Genomic DNA, 5,922 nt, shown 5'->3' on the forward strand with positions numbered 1-5,922 from the left:
TGCTGAGTTCTCCACCTATCTAGGGAGGTCTTGGGATACGTCCATCTGCAGGCATTGAGAAAAGCGTCAAAATAAGGAAAGGAACCTTAACATCAGATATCAGAAAAGGCGGGGAAAAACTTCTGGGGAGTGCCAAAAACATTAAAAAAAATAATAATTTTGAAAGAAGCAAGAAAACCTCCACAAAATACATCAAAAACTTTGAAAAGGCCCTGAATGGATTTTTGGGGGATTGTGACCCCCCATCCGCCCTGTAAATTATGCCTTCAAGAAAACGTTACGTTTTTCATTTTTGTGGTTGATGTAAAATTACAAAATCAATATTTATTTGTATGTTTAACAAATTCTAACAAAATAAAACTTATGAGCAATAAAAAAAGTAAAACAAACGAGATCCTCACATAACATTCTAGTCCTACCCGCTCTTAATCTTCATTATTCATAGATAAAAGAAATGGTATTTGCATCAGTATGTCCCGTGCACTAGGCATCCGGCCTGAACAGTTCAGTCCACCTCAGCCTGTGATTGGCTGCTTGGCTGTGACGCTGTGAATGGGCCGAAGGTTGATGTCAGTTTAATGGCATAATCATTTGCAACTTAAGTGTGTGTGTGTTTGTTTGTGGTGTGGTTTGTGTGTGTGTTGTGTGTTTGTGTGTGTGTGTGTGTGTGTGTGTGTGTGTGTGGAAGAAATCCTTTACTTCAGTACTAATACCACACTGTGAAAATACTCTGTTAAGTACAAAACTAATGTGTTATGTGTTCAGAATCTTAATGGGTAAGTAACTATAGTAACTAAAGCTGTCAGGTGAATGTGTGGAGTAACTAAGAACTGTAACTAAAAGTAACTAGTAACTAAAGCTGTCAGTGAATGTAGTGGATAACTAAAGTAACTAGTAACTAAAGCTGTCAGATGAATGTAGTGGAGTAACTAAAGCTAGTAACTAAAGCTGTCAGATGAATGAGTGGAGTAACAAAGTACTATAACTAAAGCGTCAGATGAATGTAGTGGAGTAACTAAAGTAACTAGTAACTAAAGCTGTCAGATGAATGTAGTGGTAGGAACTAAAGTAACTAGTAAACTAAAGCTGTCAGATGAATGTAGTGGATTAACTAAAGTAACTAGTACTAAAGTAACTAGTAACTAAAGCTGTCAGATGAATGTAGTGGGTTAACTAAGTACTAGACTAAAGTAACTAGTAACTAAAGCTGTCAGATGAATGTAGTGGAGTAACTAAAGTACTAGTAACTAAAGTACTATAACTAAAGCTGTCAGATGAATGTAGTGGATTAACTAAAGTAACTAGTAACTAAAGTAACTAGTAACTAAACCTTCAGATGAATGTAGTGGAGTAACTAAAGTAACTAGTAACCAAAGTAACTGTAACTAAAGCTCCAGATGAATGTAGTGGGGTAACTAAAGTAACTAGTAACTAAAGTAACTAGTAACTAAAGCTGTCAGATGATGTAGTGGAGTAACTAAAGTAACTAGTAACTAAAGTAACTAGTAACTAAAGCTCTCGATAGAATGTAGTGGGGTAACTAAAGTAACTAGTACTAAAGCTCTAGATGAATGTATGGAGTACCTAAAGTAACTAGTAACTAAAGTAACTAGTAACTAAAGCTCTCAGATGAAGTAGTGGAGTAACTAAGTAAACTAGTACTAAAGTAACTAGTAACTAAAGCTGTCAGATATGTAGTGGAGTAACTAAAGTAACTAGTAACTAAAGCTCTCAGATGAATGTAGTGGAGAACTAAGTAACTATTAACAAAGTAACTAGTAACTAAAGCTGTCAGATGAATGTAGTGAGTAAAGCTAAAGTACTATAACTAAGTACTAAGTAACTAAAGCTGTCAGTGAATGTAGTGGGATACTAAAGTAACTAAACTAAGTAACTAGTAACTAAAGCTGTCAGATGAATGTAGTGGAGTAACTAAAGTAACTAGTAACTAAAGCTGTCAGATGAATGTAGTGGAGTAACTAAAGTAACTAGTACTAAAGCTGTCAGGTGAATTAGTGGAGTACTAATACTATTAACTAAGCTGTCAGATGAAGTAGTGGGAACAAAGTAACATACTAAGTAACTAGTAACTAAAGCTCTCAGATGAATGTAGTGGGGTAACTAAAGTAACTAGTAACTAAAGCTCTCAGATGAATGTAGTGAGTAAGTAACTAGTAACTAAAGTAACTAGTAACAAAGCTCTCGAATGAATGTAGTGTGGAGTAACTAAAGTAACTAGTAACTAAAGTAACTAGTAACTAAAGCTGTCAGAGAATGTAGTGGAAAAGTACTAAATTACTGTAACTAAAGCTCTCAGATGAATGTAGTGGAGTAACTAAAGTAACTAGTAACTAAAGTAACTAGTAACTAAACTGTCAGATGAATGTAGTGGAGTATCTAAAGTAACTAGTAACTAAAGTAACTAGTAACTAAAGCTTTCGGTGAATGTGTGGAGTAACTAAAGTAACTAGTAACTAAGTAACTAGTAACTAAAGCTGTCAGATGATGTAGTGGAGTAACTAAGTAACTAGTAACTAAAGCTGTCAGGTGAATGTTGTGAGTAACTAAAGTAACTATAATAAAGCTGTCAGTATGTATGGAGTAACTAAAGTACTAGTAACTAAAGCTGTCAGATGAATGTATTGGAGTAACTAAGTACTATAACTAAGCTCCAGTAATGGAGTGGGGAACTAAAGTAACTAGTAACTAAGTAACTATACTAAAGCTGTCAATGATAGTGAGTAACTAAGTAACTAGTAACTAAAGTAACTAGTACTAAAGCTGTCAGATGAATGTAGTGGAGTAACTAAAGTACTAGTAACTAAAGTAACAGTAACTAAGCTGTCAGATGAAATGTAGTGGAAGACTAAAGTAACTAGTATAACTAAAGCTGTCAAATGAATGAGTGGAGTAACTAAAGTAACTAGTAACTAAAGTAACTAGTAACTAAAGCTGTCAGATGAATGGAGTGGAGTAAAAAGTAGAATATTTCTCTCTGAGATGAAGCGGACTGAAGTACAGTACTGGAGTAAAGTTACTTGGTTACTGTGTGTGTGTGTGTGTGTGTGTGTGTGTGTGTGTGTGCGTGTGCGCGTGCCATCCTGCATCATCACTTGCCCCGGGTTTCCTTTCCATCGCCGTGTCATGAGAACAATCTTTGTCTAATATATTTTTCCATGACATCGAGTAATGTAAATTACGACGGGGGTGTCGGTGTGTAGTCTGTAATTACACATCACCCCCCTCCCTCCGTCGCTCCCTCCCTCCCCGCTCCTCCTCTTCCTCTTCTTCTTCTTCTTCTTCTTCTTCTTCACCGTGGAGCGGTCTGTGGTGCTCGGGCCTGGATGAGCTCGCTCCCCCTTTGGAAGACGACTGCTGCACCCTACAGTTTAAAAGGCGTCCCTCACTCTGCCTGGCTCAGCTGAATCAGCCAGGACAGACTTACCCCCCCGCTCCCTGGCGTATTATTAAAGATAGAAGAAAAATGAATATGAAATAAGCAAACAATAAAACAAATACAGAAAGAAATGGCCCACAAACATCCAGTATATCTAAATAACATTAAGACAAAAGATGCTGCGTGGATAAGGACGTGCAAGAAATATCTCACCAATGTTAATTGTTTTAATTAAATATAGAATCAACTGAGGCTTTTTTGGGCATCATATGAGACAAATATGAATCAATCTATCAATCAAACTACTACTATAATCCTACTTTACATACAAAGGTCATGCAACACAAAGTGCTTCACATTGTAAAAACAAAGACCCCCCCTTCACACACACACACACACACACGCACACATGCATGCACCCCCCCCAAAGTCTGGTTTCATGATGCTCTGAATTAAATATCAATGGCCAGAAAAGCCTTAATATTCTATAAGACGATTCTGAATATTCTGGATAACAATACTTAAGATGTACACAAAAGATGGACAAATATTCTTTTCCTATTTTCATCACCTCAAAAAGTGCTTTTTCTTGAAATATAACCAATTTGATTTTATTCCAGTTTTATGAGTCAGTGGTTTAATGCCCTGTGTCAAATAACTGAATTATGTTTTCTAATAAGTCTTTTTTCTATTTTACAAAATAAACCAAAAATATGAACTAAGCACTAAGACACCAAAACATAAATGCACAGTTCTGCCGTCAGTGGGAGCACAATTCTTTTCCAAAATTTAAGAAAACACACACACACACACACACACACACACACACACACGCATCCACACAAAGAAAAACACACACACACTCAGATGATTTCATATCAAACTGTGATGCCCAATAAGCAAGTAATGAGTATATATGTTGATATTTGCAGTAAAAATATATGAACTAGAGTCCCTAAGTATTGAATTATGTTTTTCCTTTTATTCAGCCCAATTTTTGCGGTTTTTGGACCTTTTTATTTAAAATTGTCAATGTGAAAACCATCCCTAGGAAAAACAATTTGCAGATGCTTAGGAACAATAAACGGAGAGATGTGCCTTTCGAGATTGATGTGTGTATACATGCATATGTAATATACAGTACACACTCTAGGAAATAAATCTGTAAAAGAACAGAAAACGCTGTGATCCTGTAGAACATTAAAACGGTAAGATAAAAGTCTGCTTTAGATAAGATATTGATATGAGATACTGTTATCTGTCTGTTTACATCAACGGTTAACAGTGCAGATACTCCTCAGTCTATGTAATATAATATCTAACCTTTAGCAGATCACTGTATTGCGATGCAGTTATAATTTATAGGTGTTTGGCCACTGACAGGCTCAGAGTATTATTCGAAGGGTCTGCCATCATTATGGGCTGGATTTAAAAGGAGGTCGACGTCTGTGTTGAAAAGTAAAATCCCTTTTAAAAATGGCATTCGCTGAACCCACCAGACTCCATGTAAATAAACAGGAATTTTAGCATCGTAAAGCACACGCCATTCATAGTCAACAAACTATATCTATGAAAGTCTTTTTGGGTCGTCTTTCCACTTTCCCAACCATCACAACTCTAGTTTTGGTAGAAATAAACACCTAGTTTACCGATTTATGTGTGAAAATATGCTCCATGCACACTAAAAGTACCGTTTTTTTAAAATGGAGTCTGGAGGTCCTTTCCATAATGTTGTCACACACTTAATAATAATAATAATAATCTGAGTCTGTCAGCGGCAACAACACAACTTTAAGTGGACGCTCACTGATGCTTAAGTGGACATCCCCCCCACCCCACCCCCCCACCCCACGTACATTTTAAGACGCTTATTTCAATTGAGTATTATTTGCTTAATGCGTCTTGTATCTCGACGTCATTGAAAATGAGGGAGACCTTATTTATACATAAATAAATAAATAGAGTTAACCAATCGATTTCCAAAGTAACCTTCCCAAAACTGCGTACTATATGCATTACTATGTCATTCTGACATATTATTATATTTAAAATTAAAGTGTAATTGTTCTGTAATCCCTCAAGCAGCAGTGACATCATGAATAGTGTGCCTGATGTTTAAGATGGTAAAAGATTCATTTGCAAACAGGACTGCAAATACTATATATGACATATTTAATGTGTCATGCCACACAGAATTACTATTCACAAATACAAAAGATATTTCATCCACAGCTTCACACACAACATACTCTTCAGTGTTTTGTTGTTTCCCTCCTTCCCGTCTTTCCTCTGCATATATTTAAAAAAATGTTATTGGTCCTGGGACAAATATTGTTTGTAATCTTTAAATAAAACCATTTGGTCGCAAAAAAAGACATACTCTACTTATCACAAAATGAAGAATAAAGAAAACAAATCGCAGCAGCAGCAACACGATAGTGCAACCCATAAATGATCCACTGTGAACTAAACATGTCATACATATAACTACTACACAGAGCAATAAGTACAACAATAATAATAAT

The 5,922-nt window shown here is 35.8% G+C and overlaps 1 long non-coding RNA gene across 1 annotated transcript in view; it reads left to right on the plus strand.

The window, feature by feature from the left end:
• The first annotated feature begins 4,958 nt into the window (after positions 1 to 4,958).
• LOC116674087 (uncharacterized) overlaps positions 4,959 to 5,922 on the plus strand; it is a 21,910-nt gene continuing 20,946 nt past the window's right edge. Inside the window, exons 1-2 of the long non-coding RNA XR_004327961.1 lie at positions 4,959 to 5,054; positions 5,518 to 5,520. This is a non-coding gene — a long non-coding RNA (uncharacterized LOC116674087). The remainder of the gene's footprint in view (positions 5,055 to 5,517; positions 5,521 to 5,922) is intronic.

Source organism: Etheostoma spectabile, chromosome 24 (assembly GCF_008692095.1).
Source record: "Etheostoma spectabile isolate EspeVRDwgs_2016 chromosome 24, UIUC_Espe_1.0, whole genome shotgun sequence".
Taxonomy (NCBI): domain Eukaryota; kingdom Metazoa; phylum Chordata; class Actinopteri; order Perciformes; family Percidae; genus Etheostoma; species Etheostoma spectabile.